Source organism: Camelus dromedarius, chromosome 24, assembly GCF_036321535.1.
Source record: "Camelus dromedarius isolate mCamDro1 chromosome 24, mCamDro1.pat, whole genome shotgun sequence".
NCBI classification, from domain to species: Eukaryota; Metazoa; Chordata; class Mammalia; order Artiodactyla; family Camelidae; genus Camelus; species Camelus dromedarius.
The window spans coordinates 17,507,243-17,534,553 of NC_087459.1; the positions used below are offsets into that span (position 1 = coordinate 17,507,243).

Here is a 27,311-nt window from a genome sequence, read left to right on the forward strand (position 1 = left end):
TAGAAGAAGGACCCCCCCCCTCTCCCCGGGCTCCTAATAGGGATCCTAGATTTGTAAGAAGGGGGATCACAGGGCCAACTTGTCCCATTTGCCAGTGAGCTCTGGCCTACCATGGTCATGGTTTTGGACAGGAGTGGAACATGCCCCGTCCTCAGGAGGCAGACACACAGCCCATTCCCAGCAGAGCGCAGCAGGGAACAGCTGGCTGGTGGGTGGCCTGAGCACTGTTAGATTGGCTCAGTGGGATAGGGTGGCACAGGATGGCAGATCTGGTCTCTCCAAGCTGTGACCCACAGGCGTCCCATCCTGGTGCGCGAGGTGTACAAGGACAGCGTCGGAGCCAGACCCCAGGGCAGGGGAGACAAATGCATCCAAGAGCAGAGTGCTGCGTGGGTCAGCCATGGCCACGCTCTAATGCACAGCAGGGTTTCCTCGATGGAAAGTCTAAAGATCATTATGAAACCCTTTGCCAAAGTGAAGTGCCTTTTAAGTGCAAAATAGCAAAATTCTGAGCATCTGGCTTATACTGTGCCCTCTGGTAAACACCTCTTCCCTGCATCCAGCCTCTGATTCCCTGTCTCCTTTGCTCCACTACCAAACACCACACCTCAGGCTTCCTTCTTGGAGCCCTTGTCATTCAGGGATGGCTGCTTTTTATTTTTAACCTTGGTATGTGTGATTCTAAGCCAGCTTAGCTGTGAACCTTAGAGATGGGAGCCGTGCTTTTTTTTTTTTTTCAATATAGCACATTTGGATTCTGCTAAAATTCTCAGCTGAATCTTGGTAGGTTTTATTTAACATCAAGCATGCTGACAGCTCCATTTCTCTCTCTACTCCCCATACCCCTGACTTCCCAAGGTCTGACTTCCCTTCCCTTTCCCCTTTTATATTTCTAAAGGAGCATTTAGCCCACAGGTCTGGTACTAATTGCCCCATCCCCAGAAGGCTGGGAGCCCACAGAATCAGGAGGGGCTGTGTAGTTTGTGCTTCGTGCTGTTGCAAATCCACATCCCAGAGTCAAGGTGTAGCTTTCTGGTGTAGATTGCCATTTCTGCATAGGGTAATCCTGCCCCATTTGGATGCTGTTTCCATAATTTCCAGAACATTTCTCTGTATGTTTTTTATTCTTTATTATCACTGAAGTAATTTGCAGAAGTGATGGAGAGATCTGGTTTCCTGTAAGTTCTCACTTTCTTCCTGAATTCCATGAGTTAGGACGGCAGGTGACAGAATGCTCCTCTGTCTGCCCGCTGCCCTCATCATTTCACAGATGTGAAAACTGCAACCCCAAAAAGAGAGAGCATCTAAAATGGGATCCAAAGCAAGCTGATGAAGTTTAGAAACCAAAGTCACTGGCATGTACTGTCCCACAAAGATTTATACATACACACTGTGTGTGTGTGTGTGTGTGTGTGTGTTGCACAGATGTTTGCGTTTCCAGTGAAGTACTCTAACCACTGTTTTACACAGCTTGGCACCATGAAGCCAGTGTCTACTGGGTAGACATGGCCAAAGAGCCCTTGCACCTATTGTGGGGGACTGGATTTTACAAAAGTGGAGGTGCAGAGTTGCAGACAGTGGATCTCATCACCATCTGCCCACCTTGAAATCCCTGGGTTTGGAGGCCCCAGTCAGACAAACAATGGAAAAATCAAAAGGAGAGACTTTTTTCTGCGGGTAAATGGAGATGAACCAGGAGGTGACAAACGGTGTCCGAAGGCAGAATGATAGCGCCAAAGAGACACCACTGGCCAAAGAGACCAGGGGCCAGAATCTACACCTTCCTTGCCCCCAGCCTCAGCCCCCTCATGGAATCAGCCCAGTGCAGGCCACCCTAGGAGAGCCCAGTCCTCTGCGGCAGGGTCCCTCCCCTTACACAGTTCTCTGAGATCTGATCACTGAAGCTTACCTCACCTCTGCACCTGGCCAGGTTCCCGTCTCCCAGTTTCCTCCTCAAGGTAGCAGCTGGGTGTGCAGGGTGGGGTCAGCTAGCCACTTGGACAGAGATGCAGAGTGAGACCATGCTGACGAGGGACCCAGGAAGGACCTGCTGCCAGAAGGCCAGAGACAGTCACCTAGATGTCACGTCATTGGAAGCAGAGTGAGCCTCCTGATTCTTGGCTTCTCATCATATGGTGGCGCCTACGGTGACTACCACGGAGGGTTCTTTTGAAGAATGAATGAAACACTGCATATGAAGGTGCCCTGGAAAATTCTCTGGTATATAAAGAGAAGGCAGTAACATTGTCACTATCACTACTATTACTCCCATACTTCACCACCAACCCTCTGTTATCACCATCGGTACCATTAGTGTGGGAACTACTGGTTTCTGTCCTACTGCTGTTACTCCATGGGGCTGAGGAATGAATTAATTGCTGGAAAAGTAGTTCCATGATAGACGAGGAAGAGGCTTGGCCTTAAGTTCTACTTTCAGCTCTGCTTTAATTTTCTTTTTTTTTGTCACCTCCCTCTCTCCCTTCCTTCTCTCCTTCTTCCTGCATTGGTTAAAAAGTCACCTTTCATTTCTGGTTGTCAGCTTGCTCACCTTTAAAATGAGAATGATGTCTGACAGCGTACGTGCCTTAGAGCCTCCCAACCTAAGAATTTATTTGCGATGCTATCATTCATCAAGGCTTGGGTGCGAGACAGAATATTCAGGGTCTTCATCTCTTATGAAAAGGTACACGCGCTGCCTTGCCAAGTGGTTTTGCGAGTCTTAGGGGAAGCTGAGTTTTGTGTAAAGTGTTCTCCATTTGGCTACTTTTCAGCGGCGGGGGGTGGGGAGCCCATGTGATGAGGAAGCGAATCTTCCCTAAATGTGCCAAAATGCCAACAAGAGCAAGTTAATGTGAGATAATTGACTCTGTGCTCTGGTGTCAAAATTGTGATAGATGAGCCTGTTCTGTACATTTTAGACTCCACTTCACAACTCTGGTTATTTCTTTGTTCGGCGGCAGTGGTTTCTGGGGGACATTGTAAGGCAAAGAAGACACAGCACTTGCCCCGGGAGGCAACAGTTTAAGTGAGAAAGAGAATAAAAAGCACAGAATAAGGTCTATTGCCATATCCAGCTCATTTAAATCAAGAAATCAAATTCCAATAGCAAAGCCAAACTTTAGAAAGGCAAAACTTTAAGAAGAAATGAAACCAAAGGCAGAAGGCTTTTCCATCTTTAGCAAACAGATGACACATGACACACAGACTGACCCACACTTGTTGAGTGTGCACAGATGCGTGTGCATGTACACACTGACACGTGTGCGCCCGCACACACAATTCCAGCGTGTGTGCAGACATGTCTTCAGAAGGAGTTTTCCTGCCTTGCTCCAGGAGGATGTCACACACACGCTGATTAAATGAACCCGTTGACTCCGTAAATCCTTCGTCCGTCTTGTAGCTTGGTGTCAGCCTCGCAGCAGCTGGAGATACAGTAGTTAGTTCCAGCACATGTACGGTTCTTGTCAGGCACCGAGGAACATTCAGAATGGGCAAGCACAACTGTCACCGCTCAAGGAGGCTTTCTGAAGAGCTGGCTTTGCCTCCCCCTGGAGTTGAGAGGGACAGTGGGAGAGCTTGGCATGAAGACCAGGCTTTCCCCATGGCCTATTTAGGAAGAAAAGACCCTGACAAGCCTCAGTGCTGTTCAGCTCGCACACATTGCTAAGTCTGTGCTGGATGTTAAACTGTTCCATGGATTCTAAGAAGCACTTATTTATTTCTTCTGCCTTTTAACATCTCTGAAATGAGGATGTGTCTTAGTGATTGATTGGAGTCTTAGATTCCATGAGGTATGATGCTCCCATATTGGATGGAAGCTCTCTCCCTCAGAGGTGCCCTCTGCTCTGGACGCCTGTTGGACCTTACAAAGGGCCAGTGACAGGTGGCAGATGCCTGGCCCAGCGGGGAGCCCGGGAGATCCTGCTCATCTCGGCAGCCAGCTGGGGTCTCTTCTGGTTGATCAAGGAGCTGGCCCATTTAGATGTTTGATGGTTACCCATGCCATCTCCCTGAAAATGTCTCTTCTGAAATGAGGGAAAATGCAGGTTGATACCCACCGGGAGACAAGAAGATGCTATGGTGGGCGTGTTCTTCACTGGTTGCTATACCACCCAGATAATTGGGGTCACATCCCAAGAGTCCCTAATAGGTTCAGGGCAGGGCTGAGTCACCTGCATGCCTGCTTCTGTTCCATGCACCAGGCATTAGGGTAGCTTCCCTTCCACTGGTTAGACCTCCGCGAATCATTCCTGAATGACTGAGTGACCGAGTGGGTGGGGAGGGGGCAGAAGCACACAGCTCCCCTTTGATCGGAGTCCACTGGAGGACCTGGAGGGGAAGCCGTCCCTATGAGCGAGGGCTTGGTGGCAGTGGGGTGGGTAGATAAGCTGTGAGTCAGGCTGGAGGGGTCTGAAAGGTCACGCAGTCTACCCAAACCTGGGGGTCTCTCTCTCTCTCTCTCCTCCAGAACTAACCCTGGGGCAGGTTAATCCATTTATTTGTCAGACGCCTACCATTTGCCAGCATCAGTGCCAAGCTGCTGCAGGCTGGCTCTGCTGCCACTTTGTTCTCCTAATGGGCTGCACTGATGGGCTGGAGTGCTTTGTAGTCCTTGGGCAGCTTGATGAGGTGGGTAAAAGCCACCAGTGAGTGGAAATGACTTAGCATTCAGAGGTAATTGCTGCCTGTCAAGCTACACGGCTGGACTGTTGGTCCAATGCCGCACTCACGGGGCTTCCTCAGGGGATAATGGCATAGAAAGAGGGGCCAGGGGTTACCACTGAGCATATGCTTCCAAGGAACGGGGGCCAGACTGGTTGTGTTATCGGGGGCTTGAGCATCACATGATGTCCTGGACCCAAGTCCACTGGGAGTGGCTTCCCAACCTTTGAAATCGGCAGTTCTGATTCCATCCTGATTGCGTTTCAGGGCCCAAGGCCACCAGCCCCCATGAATAAGAAAATTAGGGTGTCTGCCCCCTCACTGCCATCTTCTGAAGGGCAGCATCACCCCCACACCTCTGAGGGTAGTGTTTTCCAGGCTTCAGACACCTTTGTACCACCTTCATAGTTGCCAAAACCTGGCACGACCTTTACTATTATTTTCTTAATATTTCTGTTTAAGTGAACACATTTAAAAATGATAACTTTTCATAAAGAATGGGGCTTATTATTTCTTCAGCGTGTACAGTTTAGAAAAGATAATATGTTCCCACAGTGCAGGTGTCAAAAATGACAAAGGGTATTGGATGAAAACCATTCCCGTCCTTTCCACCAGGTCTCCCCTCCGTGCAGTAACTTCTCTTCCCAGGAGCAATCACAGGGACCCGCTTTTGTGTATCCTCCTAGAGATGTGCTGTGCATCTGTAAACCTAACACCCAGGATGCGAATGTAGCTAAAATACATATTTTCAAAAAAACAGCTTCGTTTGAAAACTACCCTGGATGGGGACGCAGCATCCCTTGCCATAATTAGAAAGTAATCGTAAAAATAAATAGATTGGAAACAAAAGAGTGCTGTTGAATTTTTGCTACTGAAGATGGCTAGGATGTTCCAAGCCTGCAGCCTGCTCTTCGTTTAAAAGAGGACATTAGGGAATACTAGTCAGAGCAGTTAAAGAAATACCAATATCAACGTGAAGCGCTTCTCCTTGGTGTAATCAGAAGGAATGACAGTGAAGTGGGAAAAAGAATAAATGTCCTCACTATGTGGTTGAGTGACACTTAGTAGGTCTATATAGTAGCTAGAATTACCGAGCTGGGGTAGGTATTTACCGACATCATGGGAAACCCTGCTAGAGTTTGCGGGAAATCCAGTGTAAGTAAATCCAGTGATGTTTCCAGCTTTCAGATTCCTTTGATGTGTTAATGATTGGAAGAGACAAGCCAAAGGAAAACTCAGAACAAATATGAGCATTCAGAAAAGTATTGTGACTTGCAATATTTACAAAGTAGTTTAGCCTTTTCCGAAGAACAAGGTTCCCTGAATAAAGGGTATAGCAAGTATTTAAAAGGAAAAAAAAAAAGAAAAAGGACAAGGTTACTATTGGTTTCATCACTATTCTCGCTGGTGGAAAATCAGCGGTCTCCCCCATGAATATCGTATCTCCATAGGTCGTCACATACCTGCAGGTGTCGGTGTTGCACAGGTCAGAGATAGAGTTGTTTCCACTAGGGACTTGACAACTTATGTGAAAGGGGCTCAAAGCTCTTTCTGTTTTTCTGTTTTTAAGATTTTTGAGGCTCATGTGAGGCAGGATGTCTTTTTGAAGTCTCGGGATGCAAAGTTCCTTTTCTTCCCCTCAGCTGTGCATGACATGAGGCTTAAGCATAACGGCAGGGCAGGATGTCACTCTTGCTTTCTCAGGCAGTCTGATCTCACTGAATAAAGAGGGGAAGACAGTGTCCTTTCTTTGCACGGACTTTTTAGCTGTGAAAAAGGCACTCTGGGGAAAGTTGTTCCTGGGACCTCCCATTCTTTTTTTTTTTTTTTTTTAATTGAAGTATAGTCAGTTACTGTGTGTCAATTTCTGGTGTCCATTCCTTGTTAACAGAAGCAAGGTGGAGGGCGTCTGTGATAGCAGGGCTCCTAAACCCTGGGCAGATAGTCAACAACAGTGATGAGGAGGGGCTTTCTGCTAACTCAGGGCCCCTGGTCTTGGTGCTCACTGTCAGGTGAAGGCGTCCCAGATCAACCCTGAGGCTGGTGGAGAGGTGAGCGTTGAAGCAGTGCCTCAGGAAGCGCTGAAAAGGGATCTTATTGGAGGAAAGGAGCAGAGCCTTAAATTCAAGGATGTGATGAACTCAGAGTGGAGATCAGGAGACAGAAACTCCCAGGGGATGCAGTTTCAGCACAGGAATTAAAAGCTTGGACTCTCCAATCAGAATGCACGAGTTGGAATCTCGGTTCTACCACCTGCTGGGTGTGTGTCCACCAGTGGCTTCTCTGGGCCCCCGTTCTATCTGCACAGGGGGACAACTCCTCTTGCCTACACATAGGGTGCTGTGAGGACTGAATGAGTGATATCATGTAAAAGTGCTCAGGAAATGTCTGGCACGTGGAAGGGGTGTTCCCACGAGTGTTGGCTGTCATTCTGGGCCATGATTCCTTTACTGAGTAACGTGCGGGGGACCTGGAGATGGGTAAGACACAAGGCCTGCTCCTGGGCTCCTCCCAGTTTGATGGGTTGTGAAATGTTCCTGGAAATTTTTACACAAGTCAGCTGATGGTAGGAACCATAACAGAGATACATGCACGGAGAGGAGATGAAATCCAATTGGGGGAATTTTGGAAAGCTTTCTGGAGGAGGTGGTATGTTGTTTAGATCTCAATGGGCAGATGGGGTTTTCACAGGGGGTGGATAAAGGAAGTGGCCCCATGGGGAAGCTGCTTCTAAATACGTTCATCCCATGATTTGACCTCTGATTACAGTCAAATCACAAAATAAATTTTTGTCAACTCACTTTAGTTCTGCGTGCATTTCTTGACCACCTACCGTGTGCCAGGTGCTGTTGCTAAGTCCTGAAAAAAAAATGAAGATTGGAAAGAAGAACTGTCTTTTAAAGAGCTGAAGGGGCAGACAAGTCTGCTAGCAGGACATGCTGAGAGAGAAAATGCTCTGGGCATGTGGGGTCGCGGAGAGGAGCCCCCAGGGTGGGTCAGAGAGGCTTTGTGGGGAGCTGATGCCTAAGCTTTAGGACATTGCATTTGCTGTTTCCTCCACCTGCATCCCTCTTCCCCACAGTGCATCCGAGATCTGACTGCTTCTCATCATGCAGGTTCCAGCTCAAATGTCACCTCCTCAAAGATGCCTTCCTACCCAGTCTTAGCTGACTCATCTTCCCCAGCCCCCACTCTCTCTCATCCTCACCTTGTTTTATTTACTTCATACCTCTTATTGCAATCTGAAATGTTCTCGTTCATTTTTCTTTTTGCTTGCTGTCTCTCCCCTCCGGGCTGAAAACTCTGGGACCACAGGGATTTTATCTGTCTTGTGCGTGGCTGTGTCCCTGGAGCTCAGTACGGTGCCTGGCACACAGTAGGTGCTCAGCAAATAGTTGTTGAGTGACTATGTGTAGGGGTGAGGGCTGACTAGGAATTGGTGGGTCTGTTTCAAGGCCACAAATTGGCCCCGGCCCTTCACCGGGCTTTTCCCACAGGGCTCTTGGGAGGCTGGGTGAGAGAATGCAGGATATGGTGATGAGGACTCAACCATCCCTTCAACAGACTTTTATTGAGCAAATGCTCTGTGCCGGGCACTGTTAGAGTCCCTGGGGAGAGAGTAGTGACAAAGACAGGCAAAAATCCCTGCCCCCATGGTGCTGACTTTCTATGGGGTGGGAAGGAGATGGTCAGTAAAGAAATAAGTAAATCGTATCTGTGTCCGATGGCGATAACCACTGTGGGAAAATCTAGGGAAGGAGGATGGAGAGTGTGGTGGGTGGGGAGGGGACACTGCGACTCCAGGTGGGGGTTAGGGAAGACCTCACCAAGAAGGGGACGCTGAAGGGGTGAAGGGACAAAGCGTGCTGCCACCAGGGTGAAGAGCATTCTCGGCAGAGGGAGAACAAATGCCAAGACTCTGAGGACGGCAAGGTAGCTGATGTGACTGAGGGAAATCTAGGAACCAAAATGGCTGGAGTGGCCGGAACAAGGAAGGGAGTGACAAGAAATAAATTCGGAGGCGTAACCAGATCAGACCATGCGGGGCCTGGTAGGCCGTTGCAAGCATTTGAGCTTCTAGTCTGAGTAAATGGGGAGATGTTGGATGGTTTGGAGCTAAGGAGTCATATGATCTGACTTGCCCTTTAAAAGGACGTCTTGGGCTGCCTGACAGAAGTGGGAGAAGTGGTGAGGGGGCTTATGCGATGGTGACAGTGGAGGTGTGAGAGGTGGGCAGGTGCTGGGGACAGTGGCAGGAAGGTACAGCGGCAGGATTTGCTAACAGATTCATGGAGGCAAGGTGTGAGGGGAGTCAGGGAAGCTGGTGGTGTGATGATGATGGTGATGACGTCTCTCTCAGGCCGTTAAAAGTGACAGCAGGCTGGCATCTGAACCGAACATACTTCCCAATACAGCCCCCCGCTTGATGGGCCAAGCGTCTCCCTGTTGGCGTCCTTGAACTAACCAGAGAGAGGAAAGTCACGTTCTACTGTGGCTTGGAGGCTGTGGGGTCACCCCCAAATTAATGCAAGGCGGCAGAGTCCCTCTCTCAGAGGTCTTTGAAGCTCTTTTTTATAAATGCAGCATTCTTAGGTAACCTCTTGAGATTTCTGAAGATCAAATTAGCTTTGCTCCAACCCCAAAAAGGCACGTGTCACTCCGTGTGTGTGGCACCCAGCCTCTCATTCGTGTTCCAGCCTCATCAGCATGCCTGGCAAGGGAGCTGCCTTGATGGCGTTGCTAGATTTAGGGGGCTTATGTGTGGTTACGTTCAAACAGAACTCAACACCATAATGCCTTTCTGTAAAATCATGGGGATCTGAGTCTCCCTGACTTCCCCAGAGCTGCCGGAGCACGGGGAAATGTTCCCCGCCTTGCCAGCCTCTTGGCAGTGCATTTCTGCTTTGATGGTTTTAATGAAGATATGAAATCATCTAACAGCTTTCATTTTGTTCAAGTGAGATGGCTTAAAGTGGAGGTAGCATTTCCCAGGATCAATCCCCATTTTTAGAAGTGGTTGGTTAAACTCTCTGCAGTTTATGGCCACTTCTGGCTGAAACAGTGTGGGATCTGAATTATTAATTCTCTGAAAAATGAGTTAAGTCATTGCAAAGCTCTGTGGTGGCAAAATCCCTGCTTTAAGGCCTTTTTCTTGCATTTTCTCTAGCACGAACTTCTCTGTGAACCAGAAATTCTTGGGCAAATTGGCCAAATCTCTGTCTGGCAGTCATTGTGCCAGAAGGGAAAGAACTTGACTTAATTTATTTGTTCTTTCCTATCTAGGATGACGAGGAGGAAATAGGTGCAAAGATTCTGAGAAGGTCTTATATCAAAGCTCTTTTTTTATAGGTACTAAATTTGGACATCATTCAAATGGCAACTGTGCAAGCAAGGTCATCTCTAAAATATGAACCTCTGAGCACCCGCTACACTTATCCAAGTGGCTGGTACCCAGGGAAGTGTAGAAGGATGGAGAGCTGTGAGCTGTTCCAAATAGGGCACTGTGAGCGGGGACAGTGACATAACCGCAGAGAGCGTCTGTCCTGTGGAGAAGCAGTCTGGAGCAGTGATGGCATTAGAGTCAACACCTTACAGCGACTCCATAAGCGTGTGTGTGAATGAATGAAGGTGACTGTGGGACAATGTGGGGGGGCACTTGTCCCATTTAGAGGGGCCAACCATTCGTCAGTCCCAACAGACTTTTTGCCATCTCTGTATTGCCAGGTCTTCTAGGGTTTTTTTGGTTTCTTTTTTTTTCTTTTTTAGGGGGAAAAAAATAAGCTTGAACTATGGCATTGCAAAAAATGCAAACTCTCAGTTTACAATTGTGTCTTACTGATTCACAACTTTTATAGAACACTGTGGGCTGAACAGAGCATGTTTGTGGGCTGAATGCTACCCATAAGCTGCCGTTCATCACCCCGAGAGGGTGAACCTTAGATACTGCTTCCACCACTTTCTAATCCTGCCTCTGCCACCCATTAGCTGTGGGGTGAGCAGCTTAACTTCCTAAGCTTTGGTTTCTCCTGTGTAAGATGAGGGCACCAAGCACCCCTACCTCCCAGGCTATTGTAGTGATTCCATGTTACTAGTATGTGTTAGATTTTGTGCCTGTTGAGGGTCCTCTTTCCTGGATTGTGTTTGGAGGAGATGCAAGCATGCCTAAGCTGATGGGCGTGACTGGAAGACAAAAGGCATAATGTGGACCTTTGTCAAGGTGAGGAAAGCTGCGACTTATCTGTTGGGCTAGTGAGGAGAGGAATCTGGATCCAGGGTGACCCAAGGATGGAGAAACCCATTTGGTTGTAGAACTGGCCCCCAGGGAGGGAGCCAGCAATCCTCATTGCTTCTTACTGTCATCCTTGTACGTGCTCACAGCATCCCTGAGGATTCTGAGTTTGTGATGCCATCACTGCTCCAGACAGCTTCTCCAAGGGATAGAAATTCTCTGCAGCTTGGTCACTGTCCCCAGCTCATGGTGCCATAGTCATTCAGAACAGTGCAAGGCTCCCCACCCTGCTACACACTTCTTTTGGCTGGAGAGGTTGGAGATGCTCAGAGGTTCATCTTTTAGAGATGACCTAGCTTGCATAGAACGTGAGTGCCTCTCAGATTCGGTGGTTTGGTTCAGATAGAAGTCCAACCTGGAGAGTGAGGTCTTGCTAAAAAGGAGAGGCTAGGGGATGGGCAAGGGTGGACCATAAGGATCAGCCTGGAAGAACTTCTCTTCAGCCTTGAGTAGTAGTCGGCATCTGCAGAATGGCAGAAGAGCATTGGGATGGAGGTGCAGAGGAGGCTGGCGAGGAAGAGAGGGGTGGTAAGAGAAGGCAGCCACCTCGCAGGAGAGTGAAGTGCATCAGAGATGGCACGATTCCCTTTAAAGCCAAGCTCAAGCAAAGCTTTGACGTGAAGCACACAACATTGGAATTGGCTGCATGATCAGTATTGAGAGCCTGTGTGTGTGCACCATTGGTGAAGAGCTGGGTGATCATCCAAGTTTCTCTTGCCTCTGGGACAATCCGTCAACAAGCCTCTCCAATCACAGAGCCAACAAAATTCTATCTAAAATCTGGCACGTGGCTCCCCAACCTTCAGTTATTTGGGTCCCATCTTCACAAGTATCTACAAATACTTGTGTATACTTAACATGGTGTTAAAGTCCACTTATCATTTTTGCTTTCACCTGTTCACTTAAACATGAAACTTTTTATCACTATCTTTAAATGAGAATCGTCACTTGCCAGAAGTAGGAAGCCGTTATAAAAACCGATGCAATAAAAAAAACCAAACCATGCAGTTAGATTCCAGCCCCATATCATTGCCTGTGCCATGCTCTGCTTGAGGCAGCCTCCGTTTTCTGTTACAGAGAAAGATCAAAACCTGTTAGAGACATGTTAGCAACATCTTAGCATCTACCTAAGGCTTTCTCCGTGATGGAATCGGAAGATTTGAATAGAATGGAAAAAGAAAGAGAATTATTTTCTAATGATGTGAGTAGGCAGCATTTAAAGTCATGTCCATGTGCCACCTACATTTTTTTTTTAACCACTAGAGGTACATACCTCACACTTTGGGGAATGCTGACCTTCCCACCTGGATCCCTCTTGCTTTGATGTCACTGTATTATTTTATTATACTTGGTTGTCATGGTCCATCAACAGCTTGGGAGGGACTGGCTGACATTACAAAGTCTGGGTGGTTTAAAAAGCTGTGATTTCAATTTAAATTGCAAATTGATGGGGCATCATGGGAAAACCGAATGCAGACGTGAAGAACGGAAGGAAAAGATCCAGCTATGCAGTATTTTTAGATCTTTTTCTCTGGACTGGTTTTGTATCAGTTTTTCTGGATTCTAGGTTTGATCAGACCAATATCTGCTCTTTAATATATTACCTGAGGGCTGCCCATAGTTTCTTTACAGTTCCAATCTAACTGACCTATGTGAAACCTTTATTGTTCCTTAAAAACAAACAAACAAAACAAAACAAAACTGTGACTTGGATGAAGCTCAGAGGCGTTATGCCGAGTGAAAGGAAGGTTATGTACTGTATGGTTCCATTTCTATGATTCTCTCAGACAAAATCAAAATGATGGAGAACAAATCAGTGTTTGCCAAGGTTTAGGCCAGGGGGAGGGGGTGACTATAAAGAGACAGACAAGGGAATTTGGGGGGAGGAAAGAAATTGTTCTGTGTCCTGATTGTGATGGTGGTCTCATGACTCCATACGTGTGTTAAAATTCATAAAGCTTAACACTAATAAGAAGTCTACTTTATAATACTTTCCAAGATAATTAAAAAATAAAACTTTATTTTAAAACATATCCATATCTGTGGGGGAAGGTTAGCTAAGTGGTAGTGTGTGTGCTTAGCATGCATGAGGTCCTGGGTTTTATCCCCAGTACCCCCATCAAAATAAAAAAAATTTTTTTTTAATATCCATGATTGTAGAACTCAGCTACTGAAAGACATTCTGTACCTCTAATTTCTGATTATCAAAGAGAACCAGCTCCCAGGTTTTTGGAGTTCACAAGCTTCCCTAACTTCCATCCTTGTTATGAGTTAGAATCAAGGATATGGGTGGCCTTTAAACCTTCCCCACCTCACAGCCACACCTCTGAGTGATGCTGGGGTCTGACACAAAAGTTGGGAAGTTTCCATTGTGGTCTCGGACCATGGTGGCCCGCACAGATGTCCAGCCAGGACGAGGGAGGGAGGACAGCAGCAGTGGGTTAGAAGATCTGGCTGAGGGCCTGTGGAGAGTTGGAAGGGCATGTAGGGTGGGGAAAAAATGGATCACAAAGCACGATGGAAGAGGCATCCAAGGATTTTCCCCCCAAAACAAAACCATTCACAGTCTACCAACAGTAGGTCTGACCTGAGCACCAGACAGCCCAAGGAGGGAGCCAGAGGCATCCCCTGCTGCCCACTCCCTCCGTCCTGAGCCAACTCAGCAAGGACAGAAAAGCTCCCCTAGTGCGCCCTCTCCAGCCAGAGCCCCCCAGAGCTGGGGAACAGCGCCCACCCTGGCCTGGAGATGCCCACAGCTCCCTCCTCCCAGTACTTGGTGAAGAGCCCAGGCTTCCCAGAGCCAGCAGAGTTCACTCCCCAGCCCCTGCTACAGATGGGCCACAACCATGTTCTTTCTTTCCGTGGCATCTGAAATTGGACACGGACACTGTGTACAACGGAGGGAAGCCATTAAAGCCTGACTGCACCCCTGCACTTCGTATCTACAAGGTGCCCGCCCCTGGGTCCTTTCACAAACTCCAGTTTTTCCTTGGATTAGTTTGAATGGGTTTCTTTTCCTTAAGTGATGAAAACGTTACTTGGGTGGTTGTGCTGAAGCCACCTGGGCTAGAGGCAAAAACATGAATGTTGCCAGCCTGTGGGTGATCACTGAATTCAAGGAAGTAGCTGCGATAACTCAGGAGCCTGTTACAGCTGGAGGGAGAGGTGACAAGGTGGGGCATGACCGGGAAGTAGATTGCCGCAGAGGTGGGGAGGGGTCAAGGGTGGGGTGGTTCACGTACAAACCACAGTGGAGCAGACAGTGTGTGCATAGATGTGTTAGTGGTGTCCACCCCTCCAACATCTCTTACTCTGTGCTGGCGCCTGGGGAAAAGATGGTGTAGGTTTCCTAACCTTGCCATTTTCCCATGGTTATTGGCCCACCAGGCTTTTCCAGGGTCAGCTCTGGTTATTCGTATTGACCTATTTCAAGTATGATGATGTTCACACCACACACCAAGACATCTGACATTGTTACTGTCATCATTGTCCCCATCATATAAATGCTCCTCCTCCTTCTGTGTTTCTCCACATTCCTAAATCGCATGCTTCCATTGCTACATCATGTACATCACAAAAAGGATAACCTCGGGAATTAAAATTGCACCTCTCAATTACCCAGGTAAATGAAGAATTTCCAAATCATAAATGGTGCAGTAAGTGGAAAATAATGATAATATTTATTGAAACCAGTCAGATGCAGCCAAAGCTCTACTCCACAGCAGCCTAGCTTCATTATTAAATGAAGCAGATGCACTGACTAAGGATTTTTCCCCAAAGTTAGAAGAATTATAATAACAAACATAAAGAAACAAGTCAGGAGGGTATAGCTCAGTGGTGGAGCATGTGCTTAGCTTGCATGAGGTCCTGGGTTCAATCTCCAGTACCTCCATTAAAATAAATGAATAAAACTGAATAACTTCCCTCGCAAAACAAACAAACATAAGGAAACAAGGAAGAAATAATTCGGAAAGATAAAAACAGAAAACGAATCTAGGAAAACAATAGCATTGGTTTAAACAAACAAACAAAAAGAACTCAAGAACTGATTTTTTTGAAAAAGATCAATAAAATAGACAAACACCTAAGGCGTTTAATCAGGAACATAAAAGAACACAAATAAGCAAAATTAGGAATAAAAAAAAAAGTATAACCACGAGATTTTTAAAACTCCACCAAGGGCTCAGGCATCTTCACAAGATGGAAAAAGAACTAGATAAAATTGAATTCATATTTATAAAACACTTAACGCATCTGAAAGATATTTCTCACCGTGAGTTTTAAAGTAATTTTCAACATGACATCTTGAACTCATGTGGGTATCATTTCCCCCAAACTCTATCTGATGATGAATCACAGAAGTAGGAGGTACATGTAGGTAATAGATAAAAAAGTTAAAGTGTAACAGCTGAAAAACAAAAGGCCTAGATGACAACTATAGAAAGGGACATCCCCAGGGGCCACAGAGGACGAGGGCAGAATGGTAAGTGGCAGCTGCTTTTGCTGAGGACTTGACTTCTCAGTAATTATTGTTAAATCATCTCATATATCTCCTATGTCAAATATTACATTTGATAGTGTATGTAAGTGTCATTACTATATTCACAGCCCAAATCTGTGTTTACTGTTTCCAGTCTTCACCTTTCTCCGCTAAATTTATACATTTCTTTAGTTGTTTGATTTTTTTTATCTCTCAACCAGTTGGAGAACTCTTATCAATAGCTTTTTCTTTTCCAGTTAACATTTTAATTTGAGCCCCTTGGTAGGTTTAAGAATATCTTTCTGTTCCATTGGATCCAAGCTCAGAATCTTGGCATTATCTTTTTTTTTTTTTTGATGGGGTGGAATACTGACAGGCATATGTAGAATAGATAAACACAGGGAAATATATATAAAATATTGTGGTAGCTCACAGTGAAAAAGAATGTGACAATAAATATGTGTATGTTCATGTATGGCTGAGGAACTGTGCTCTACACTGAAAATTGCCATAACATTGTAGACTGACTGTAACGCAATAAAAAAAAGAATATCTTTCTCCTTTTCTCACACATGAGCAATAATTTGACTGAATAAAAATTTTTAGGCAAAATCTTAAAAAAAAAACTCTGAAAACAGGGTTCTGTTGTCTTAGGACGTGTGTTTGTGTGTGTGTGTTTGTGTTATGTGTGCTTGTGTGTGTATGTGTGTGTGTGTATGTGTGTGTTTGTGTGTTTGTGTGTGTATGTGTGTGTGTGACAGCGAAGTTTGATGTTAGTTGGACTCATCTTTTTCCTTTGCAGACAAACTGTTTCATTTTATTTGTTTTTTTTTTTTCTCCCTTGCCAGGATGCTTTGTGATTTTTCTCTATTGTTTAAATTGAGATACTTAAGCGGGATATGTTTAGGTGTGGTTCATGAATTTACCTCACTACTTACTAGCACTTCTGTTCTGATTAATAGTATCCACCTTATCTATTCATCTGAATTATCCATTAAATTCTTAATAAACTTTACCGATTTGTCCTCTATAGTTTTTTTTTCTCTTCTCTCAGTTTTTCCCTTTGCCTCTGAACACGGTAGTATCTCTTGAGTTGTTTTACTCACTGATACGTAGTTTGAAATGGGAAATCTGGAGTCTCATTTCCATTTTTGACTTTTACTTTACCAGTCGGTTATTATTTTCTGTGCAACCGTTATTGACTTGGGATTATTTCTTCTCCATCATTGCATGGATGTAGCATTTTCTTGTTGAGAATGCAACTGGTGATTTTGTAATATTACTTTAGTTTCTTGTAGCAATTGTCCTGTTAACATTTACTTTTATTCCTCACACTGATTTATCGGCTGCCTTATCCTTCACATACATCTGGTGATCTTTCTCTTTTCTCTGCAGGAGTAGACAGGTGACCTGTTTCAGAGGTGATTCCTGAAAGCAGGCGTGCTAGTGGAGCAAGGGACCCATGGAAGAGGGAAAAGTCAGTTACAAATAGCTGGTTGGCATGGTGGTCAGTCGCTTGGCCTCAATCCTGCTGGGGAATCCAAGGAATCCTAAGGAAACATCTAGAAAGTGCCTCGAAATTGTCTCTCCAGACAAGAGCCATTGGCTAAGAGCTTCTCCAAAGGGTGTTTCCGTCCCTGTGCTTCTGGCCTGCCCTGGGTGAGGGGAGGGTGGGCACCCACCGCTTTGGGTAAAGCCCTCGGGCGGAATATCAAAGAGACTCACGAGGTACCTAAGAAGGGGTGCGGTTGGGGTTCACAGGAACTGTCCCCTCAGCTGCCGCTGACGTCCAAGGTGGGCTAAGGGAAGTGAGACGGGGGACAGAATGCACCTGCTACATGACATATCGGTGCACTCTCCCTCACACGCTCAAAGAGAAGTCAAGCTCTCCAGCCGCATTCCCTTCCAAAGTCCTTTCTCTGGAAGCGGACACGGAGACTCCCAGGGACCAGAAGCTCAGCATCCCACCAGGGACCTATTTCACTGCTCAGTATTGGTAGCTCAACTGGGACCTTCCACTTACCCCTGTTTTGCAAGTTGAGCTTGGTCTAAACAGAGGGTTCAGCTCTCAGTTCCATCTTGGTCTCTTGCTAAAAGGTGCCTTTCAGGCCTTCGTTTGCTCTGAATCCTTCAGACCAGGCCTCCTCCTCCAGGAGGGCCCCTGAGGCATGGCCCCAGGGTGGCCAGCCATTTCTAGGGCTCTGCGCACACCACCGTGTCCAGTCAGTGCTGACCTCAGACAGCTGGGAGGTGGACTGAGGACACAGCCCGGTTCTGCCAGGGAAAGTGCGCGATGCTCAGAGGTCCTGCGCCTTCAAGGAAGGAAAGCTTAGTCCAATTGTGGTGTCCGAAAAGCTCTGATCTTGGTTCAGGAAACCTGTGTTCTAGTTCCCATAAGTTCATCAACTTGCCTTGACCTTGGGCGGCTGGCTTGTGTGCCTTTACTGTCAGTGTTTTCACTTGTAGAGTCAGTTAGACTAGATTTGTGTAACCTGAGTGGAGAACGTATCATAACTAAGTGGCTTGGGGTGATCCTTGAGGTGGTTTGGGACAATACGTACTCACATCACAAAGCACACAGTGAAAGCATTCTCTTTTCAGGACTCATTTCTTCATTCCATTTGAGTCAAGGAGAAGGCCTGCTTGGTGTTCATAGGTCTTTAACACCTTTTAACAGTGTTACACTATCTAGTTGGAATTTAATCTTTTTTTTTCCCCTTCTGCATTCATTTGTATAGTTAATTCCCATTTGTGGTGAGAGATGCTGGTTTTCCATTTATGGTTCTAACAAAGTTTTGTTTTTAATTTAAAAAATAGATATATGTAAGCAAAAAAAAAAGTTAAGTGGATTTTAAAGAGAGATAGTAAACAATGGTGCAAACATATGGCCAGGGCTGTGGGGGGGCATACCTGAGTGGCTGAATTTGGAGAAAACGGACTTAAACATCCTTTGTCTTGCTCTAGAATCTCTCTCAGCAAAAATCCATCATGCAATTGGGACTCGGGAGGCAGCATTCCATGGCCTGGGGTTTTGCATGATCCACGTTGGATTCCTTTGGAATGTGTTCCCAGCAGACCCACGAAACACCACCCTTCAGATTCAGTATGTCTGGGACGTTGCATCAGAGAGGCTTTTCTGACAATTGGCGGAAGCATCTCTCTCCTACAGCAGCTGCAGAATAAGTCCTTAAACATCATAAACGACAAATTGCCTCTTCGGTTGCTTTGACGTCCTTGTTTAGTTCAACCCAGGTGTGTCATCGCTGAATAGTTTGGGCCAGAGTCCTTGCTGGGGAGAAAGTCATTATGAAAAGCTATCGATTAGGTGTCCAGAGCTGCTGGAACCCAGCAGCAGAGGCTCCTGGAGCTGCATTTATGAAAGGGCAGGTGTCGTTGAGAAGGGCAAGAATGTGATTGAGAGAGGAGACAATGGCGTGTGCAGGCAGGCGGCCACGGCAAGCTGCGTTCTTCCTCGTTCCAGGTGGTGGGATGGGTGGTACCAGGTCTGCTAGGGTGGGCCCTCCAGCCTAGGAAGGAGTCCAGGGGATGCCTCTTATTCCTAGAAGATCCTGCCTTGGTCTCATTACCCTAGGATTCCGGTATGGGGATGCTGATCTACTGTTCTCACCACACAGTCCCAGCGCTGCCCAGCCCAGCCCGATGCTGCTCTCCTCTGTCCAACCACGGATGCCCGGCCCCACGCTTCCCTGCACAACCGCCAGCCGACACTGTCACCCCATCTGTGAACTGCACTAAACTGTGATGATCTCAGTGCATCCCTGCACTGCCCTTGGCAACCCGTATAACACACTCCCTCCCTGCACCGAATGTCCTTCAACACCTGTGCATTACTGCGAAAGGAAACCCAGCCTTGTCCCCGGCCATCTCCTCGGTGCCTGGAAAAGCACCTGGCACCTAACAACACTGATAAACTGTTGAATGACTCAACAAGTGTTTGGACCTCCTGGGCAGGGCAGGACTCAGCAAAACCCTCAGGCACCCACTGAAACCACACTGCACTGTTGACTCACAGCTGCAAATGCATGGAGAATGAAAAGCTTCTCAGGAAATCTGGAAGGAGCTCTTGAAAAAAAACAAAAGTGTAAGTAGCGAAGGAGGGGAGGAACAATGTTCCTTTCTGCCTATAGCTTTAGAATAGTTGTAATTGTGAATGGCTTGTCAATCACATTTGATTAAATCATACCTTAGAGCAGTATTTCTCAACGTTGTTTTCTTCTTGGTACAAAAGCTGTCGCATAGCTAATTTCTACAAGTTACGTGAAATTTTCTTTCCGGGGTAGAAACCACTCCACTCTTTTTTTTTTTTCAACTCAAGGTAGCATATTATATGCTTTTGTAAGATGACATGGTTTTTCCCCCTTTCACCTAAAGATTCTGATAAGCCCCTCACCACCCCTCCTGCTAGATAGAATTTATGTCTTAGGTGCTTCTAACTTCATTTTGCTCATAAATGCCTCTAAGAACATGATGAAAACTATATCCCACCCCCCTCACGTTTATAAATTTATATATGCAACATTTTGCAGAATTCACCTTATTGCCGTGGAAATGGACTGCCTTCAAATTCATGCACTAGGAATGTGATCCTTGCAAAAAGTTGTGTCTTTTTGCCTCAGCTTTTTAATGTAAGATAAATGGTCATTTTCTAGGGGGAAAAAAAGCACTCAAAAGTTGTGCAAAACAAGACAAGGAGGCTTTAACTTTACTCCAAAGGAAGTTGCAATGCCGCGGCTGCCAGCGTTTAGCTGGTATAAGAAGCTGAAATTCTGGGGCAGGCGCACGTCATCTTTGACATCAAATCGGTTCTGACTTTGGCTTTGATGGCGATGGACATCTGACTTACAAAGGTAAGTAGAAGCAAGTGGAATCAGAGATTCCATGGGTAGCTTTGCCCAGCAAGCGTAGCATGGCTTCAAGAAGCACAAGATTTCCCTAAGACACCTTCAGTTGCATTCATGCCACATCATTTCCTGTGTCCTCGTGTCAGGGAGGTCACTGCTAGCCCCGTCTGCATATTCTTTGCTTGGCAAAGAAACTTTATTATTTCAGAGATGTTGCCTGCTTTTGCAATTACCCAAAAGAGCTCACAAAATAGGAATTCTTTGATGGTGTCAGAGTGCATCTAAGAGGTGAAATCAAGCTGCTGGCTGCCCTGGGAGGGAGCAGTGATGTCACCCAGCTGCGATGCAGAGGGATGCTAGTGGCTCTGGAGAGGATGACGACATTCTTTGGAGGTGCTTCTTACATTTCTTCCTCTGCTCCAAGCTGTAAACTGGCTCGAAAGCCACCCTGACTCTTCTACTTCAACTCCTTTGGAAGTTATCTGTAATACTTATATTCTTTTTGGGGTTATCTTTACAGCCTAGAATCTATCAATATTTTACCTTCTTCCCCCCCCCCCCAAAGACAAGACCCTTAGCACACTAATCCTCATCACCAACCCCCATTGACCGTGTCTTTTCTGGGATTTTAGTTACACCTTGTTTTTGCCAACCCTAATCATTTTATCATCATTACTTCCTTTTAAAAAAAAAAAACAGTAAACTCTGCAGATCTATCCAGAGGTTTCCTGATTGCTTTGGTCACCATCACATCTTTCATCCACTTCCTCCTCTGCGTTCACTCACTATTGACTGAAGTATGCCGTTTTGACTGGTAATTTCTATCTTTTTAATCTGAAAATGTCTCTATTTTGCCTTCACTCTGGATTCATAGTTAATTCAGTTCAGAATTCTAGGTTGGCGGTTATTCTCCCTCAGATCCTGCAAGATGGAATTCCAGCATCTTCTGAACTCTTGTCTTGTTGAGAAGTCAGCTCTGAATCTAGGTGTGAATCCTTTATAGGCAAATATGACTTTCATCAATGGTTACTTTTTACTGTCTCTTTGGTGTTCTGTAATTTCATTGCAATGTCTCTCAAGTACGGATTTGTTTTACTTTATCTTGATCAGAACACACCTTGTTTCTTAAATCTAAAGATTAATGCTTTCTGTCAATTATGGAAAATTCTCGGCTACCATCTCTGAGGTGCTACTTCCACCTTCTAGGCTCTCCAGTTAGACACATGTTGTACCTTCTAATACATGTCTCTTATCTCTCAATATTCTCCCCTGTTTTTCTTCTATAATCTCTCTGTGTTGAACTATAGAAAATTTCCTTTGATTTTTCATTTGTTTGAGAGTATTTGTTTTTCACAAGAGAAAGGCTCACTTTGGAAGGGTTAGAACTTTTGCCAAAACTAGGATTTGCCTGTTTCTTTTTCCCCCAGAATATGCTATTCTTTCATTCATGTTTCTGTTTTTTCCTTTTAATCTCCTTAAATGGTAAACATACTTATTTTATAGTTTTTTAAATTGCTTTATTATCTCAAGTTCTTGAGAAGACCCACTCGCTTTTTGTCATATCATGTAATTCTCCACTATGATGGATCATTTCCTGGCATGTTTTGTAATTTTTAAGTTTTGAGCTCATCTTAGTTGGGGGTTGTTTTTGCCGTGTGAATTCTGTGTGTCCTGTGTTGGAAATGTTTCTACTGAGTGACTTTGCATTTGCTTCCTCTTCTCCAGGACAAATTTTTGTGTTGATTTCTTGCACTGGGACTCCTGAACCATGCTAGACACAAGCTCAGAGTCTCAATTTTTCAAGACTTAGTTTTCCCTCCCAGAACCTGAATAAAGACAAAGTTCCTTACAGTTCCTCTGGGCCAGTGGGAAAAGTTTCTCTAGTCTTCCTTCCCAAAAATGACAGCTCATAAAATTCACAGCTCTACATAGGGGTCTTGATTCCAGGTAACCACATTTAGGGCCACACATTCAGTCCTTCTAGGGGGTGTAACAGCTTCATCGACTAAGGCTTATGTATGGTCTGTTATCTCTATGGGCCATTATGACATCATTCTAACCATCAAACTTCTCTTCATTTCTGATGTTCAGGGGTTTCTCTTTCTTTTTTGTGAACCATTTTTCACTGGACTATCTTATCCAGAATTTCTACTGGTAGAAAAATCCATATTAACTAAGGCTACTTTGCTGTGGGGCCTAATGATGTCTCTAATTATGGCTGCATTTCATTTGCAATACGGTTAGCAACTTAGTAGGATGCTGAAGTTGAGGCTTTTTGATAAAGTAAATTCAACTTTTGGTAAAGTTCCAGTCTTCTCAGATTGAGTTGTCTTCTCATTAACAAGAGATCTTTATTGTCTGATTTCATTTCCCGATGGTCCGACATAAGTTGGCCCTTCAGATTAGTTGCGGTGTTGGGCCAAGAGGTCCAGTCAACACTTGCTCATATATTATCAGTGTTGGGCAGTGATGTTCCTGATCTTACTGAAAACACTTCTGCCCTCCCAACTTTAGTGCCTCCCTTGTCATATACTTGGTCTACTTTGTATGCCCATGTAAGCTTAGTGAGATCCCGGACCATGTCACCTACTTGTTCCATCTCACCCACGGTGCCAAGCACATAGTAGGCAGTTAAAAAAATCTATATGCTTTATATGAGCTCATTTGTAATGGGAGATATTAAAATTAAAGCAATTTGAGATGTCATTTCACACCTATTAAACTAGCAAAAATTAGAAAAATGCCATATGTCAGAGTGGATAAGAGGGTATAAGAACTTTCAGGCACTGCTGATGGGAAGGCAGACTGGTGTAATTCTGAAGAGCAATCTGACATTACTGTCAAATTAAACGTATCAAACTCCAGAGTTCCACTCTTGGGCAGATAGCCCAAAGACATTCTCACAGAGCTCTGTAAAAAGACACGTAGAAGAAAGGAAACTGCCGTGTAGTTATCCTGGTGGGGAGTTGGACACAATCTCAATGTCCATCCCTGGGAAAGTGGGTGGGCAAGGAGGGAGGGGCACAGATGGAGTCCTCTGCAGCCCTTTGGCACCAGCAGATTCGATGAACAAGAAACAACAGGGATAGACTTTAAACATAAAGCACGGAGTGAAAAATGCAGGAAGAGGAATGAGATATTCAGCAGGATACCATTTATGTAAATTTTAAAAAACCCACATGCCAAACAATATACGTTTTGCAAGAACATAGTGAAGCAAAATGGTGCATGTTAAATATATGAGAATGGATTGCCTGTGGGAGAGGGGAGAAAAGTGAGTACTTTAATAAACATGTAAGAAAGGAGCCATCACGGACCAATGATGATGACAAGCCACAGAGCAAGGAATATGATTAACTGTCAGCATATGATGTTAAAAAAAATATCGGAGAGGAAGGGGTGGGAAGGGATAAATTGGGAGTTTGAGATGTACAAATACTAACTACTATATATAAAATAGATAAAAAACAAATTTCTCCTGTATAGCACAGGGAACTATATTCAATATCTTGTAGTAACCTATAATGAAAAGGAATATGAAAAGGAATATATGTATATATATATGCATGACAGAAACATTATGCCGTACACAGGAAAATGACACATTGTAACTGACTATACTTCAATTTAAAAAATAAACTATTGCATGTAAAAAAAAAAAAAAGAAGCATTTGTTCAGTTGGGAGTCTCATTTTTATCTCAAATTTTTGCCCAGTCAGGCCAGCCTTGTGTGTTTTCTGGAATCCTGTAATTATTATTTTCATATGTGTCCTTCCCCTCTGACTCACAGACAAACTCTTTAATTGCAGGAGTTGGGTCGTATTTGTTGTTACACAGCTGCAGCAAGACAGAGTTAGCTCAAAGGGGATGGATCTGGGTGTCAGATGAGCCTCTTCCACTGACTGTGTAACCTTGGGCAAGGTCATGTCATCTTTCTCAGCCTCAGTTTCCTCATTTGGAAATCAGGGGTAAAAAGACCTTTGAGGATTGTTACCAGGACTAAATGAGGAAATATAAACTATTGTCCCCAGTACATTACCTGTAGTAGATATTTAATCAGTCCTAGCACGCTTTCCTGGACTATATTTGCTTTCGTCCACAACACACCCTAGGTGTTCCAGCAAGATTTTTTGGACAGAAATGGACTGATGTTCACCATAGACTGGAGCAAAAGGTGGTAGCTTCAGATATAGCTAAAACAGAGCCCCATGCAGCATTGTTTTAAAGCATCCCGATTGCTTCTGAGTGTAGTTGTGAAATATTCGCCTTTGAGCATCTTTAGAAAGGAAGTCTCTGCTTTCACATACGCCTCCACCATCCCACTTCCTGGCTCTGTTTCAGACTTGAGGACTCTGTGACTTCTCACTCACCTTCCTCCCTGCTGGTCTTGGAGAGAAGTACTCTGTGTGTTCAAGTTGATTTCTCTCTCCCTTTTGTTCTCAGCTGTCTGTTAGAGAGACCATAACTTAACATGAGGCTGGATGATTATCCCCACGCCTGCCGCCGAGTTGAGAAACCCTGACACTCTGCTGTGGACGGTGGTGATTTTCCGAGGCCTTTAGATTGATTGCATTCATCTTAGCAGCAGGTTATACAAGCTATAAAATTATCCAGCTGCTTTCTAAAATCTTACATTCAACCTGAAAGTCTTTAAAAGCTTTCACACTTTGAACATTTTAAATCCAGCAGGTTTGGACAATGCAACTGACTCACTGTGATTTGGGTGGGGGTTTTACCTCTCTATGCCTTGTTTTTCTCATCTAGGAAAAGGGAATGGTCTTCAGCCTGGTGTATTTAAACATGCAGAGGGACGTGAAGCATGCAGTGTGCCCTAAATAGCAGGTTTAACAGAGATGGTCTCACTTTCTGGCAGTTGTCAGTTCCCCCTCATGTTATTTTACCACATCAGGAGCTTACAGACTTATGCACTTACCTCTTTAAAATAATTGGGTCCTCTGTCTCTTTAAGCCCACTGAAACACTAAGACTGTACATTAAGGGGGGAAAAGCCTTTTACTGAAACGTTGGCCATGTGGAAGTGTCACAGCTCAACTTCAGTTTGTGGGAATAACATCCATTTTATTGTCTAGTTCTCATTCCAGCTTGATTTAGACAGACTGAATAGGCGAGGTTGTGCTGCATGACAAACAGCCCCAACATATCACTAAGCTTGGCACAGCAAAGGTTTATTTCTTGCTCATGCTACATGTCCTTGAAGTCTTGGCAGGGGACCTCTGCTCATCGTGGTCACTCAGGGACCCAACTCATGGAGACCTCATTTTAACATGGGCTTCCAATGTCACCACAGATGTGGAAAGGGAATGTGGTGGATAGTATACACTGGCTCTTAACATTTCTGTCTGGAGGCAGCTTCAGGAAAGGCTTGATCCAGGGCACAAACAAAGCCATTATGCTCCATCTTTTAGACCTACTTCCTTTGGGTTATTTCCATCCTTGGATTCTGGCAGTTCCAGGCTTCACATCATCATAGTATTCATTTCAGCAAAAGAGACAGGGTCCCCTCAGATAGTTCCCACAGAAATCCTGGAGTCCCTCTCTCATTGCCCTGGATTGAGTGATAACCATGGCTTGGACAATACAATGCATATCAGCTTAGGGGAATCATCCTTACTCTTGGGGCTTGGTATGGGAGTAGAGTTGCTCCCATAAAATAAAATACAATATAATGGATGAAATTTAAATTTCAGGTAAACATAGATTTTTTTTTAGTATAAGTAAATCCCAACTATTGTAGGAGACATACTTAAACTAAAAAATTATTCATTGTTTATCTGAAATTCAAATTTAACTGGAATATCCTGCATTTTATTTGCTGAGACTGGCAGCCCCATATGGGAACGCCTTTGCAAACGGGTGTTTCCTCCAAAGCACAATTGGGATGCTGTATTATCAGAATAAGAGGTAAGTCTACTGAGTGTCATAAACCACAGTTGTTCATCATAATAACTATGCTAGTGCTAAATGGGTGTGATGCTTCCCCTAGTTGTATACGTGTGATATTGCTCTGAAATAATACTTTACAATGGGATAACACTGTGTAACAAACAAACCCAAAACTTAGTCACCTAAACCAATAATTTATTATTATCGCTCATGGTTCCATGGGATGACTGGGCTCAGCTAGGCAGCTTTTACACAGCATCTCTCATGCAGTTGCAGTCAAATGTCCGCTAGAGCGGTTATCATCTGAAGGTTCTACTGAGATGAACATCCAAGGTGGCTCACTCACATGGTTGGCAGTTGAAGCTGGCTGTGAGCTCAGCTGGGGTGGTCAACCAAAGTGCTGACGCATGGCCTCTCCACCTGGCTTGGGCCTCTAGCAGAAAGGCAGCTGAGAAGAAGCATCTCAAGAGCAAGTGTTCCAAGAGGTTCGGGCAGAAGCTGCGGGAATTCTCATGACTTGGCTTCAGAGGTTCTAGAATTTCCTTTTGCTGGTTTCTGTGAGTCAAGCCAGTCACTGATGGTGATCTGGGTTCAAGGGCAGAAAGGAATTAGACCCCGCCTCTTATGAGAGAAGTAGCATGTGTGTGTAGGGTGAGACAGAATTGATGGAGTCATCTTGGAAACTGCCATCCACATGCATTTTATGTGCATTATGTAATTTAGCCCTTACATCGACCCTATTGGGTAGAAACGGATGTAGTCCCATTTTACAGATGAGGAAACCAAAGTCTCAGTGGAGTCAAAAGACTTGTCCAAAATCAAACAGCTAGTAAGTAAGTGGCAAAACAAGGAGTAGAACTCAGGTCTTCCAATTCCAAGTCAAAGTTGTTTTTTTTTTCCTCTCTTGCAGCCCAGCTATCTCCTCTTTTTGTACAGATATTGTACATAGATTTAAGAATAAAGATGAAAACCCATCCTCCCTAAAAGAGGGTATAATCCATGTTCCCCTGACTCATGGGGATTTTCCACTCCCTATTTGCTATGTCACTTTCCCTGGGTTTCTCTTAGGATAATTTAAGATAAAAGATAAAGAACTTACTAGACTAGTCTAATTT

The 27,311-nt window shown here is 44.9% G+C and overlaps 1 protein-coding gene across 2 annotated transcripts in view; it reads left to right on the forward strand.

Annotated features, from left to right (window-relative positions):
• HS3ST2 (heparan sulfate-glucosamine 3-sulfotransferase 2) overlaps window positions 1–27,311 on the forward strand; it is an 82,000-nt gene that overhangs the window by 2,150 nt on the left and 52,539 nt on the right. Inside the window, exons 2-3 of one of the 2 annotated variants that reach the window (XR_010377678.1) lie at window positions 18,396–19,533; window positions 20,102–20,299. The exons of the other annotated variant lie outside the window; for it this stretch is intronic. The gene's annotated coding sequence lies outside the window, so the exon portion shown is untranslated. The remainder of the gene's footprint in view (window positions 1–18,395; window positions 19,534–20,101; window positions 20,300–27,311) is intronic. 2 annotated transcript variants of the gene reach the window in all.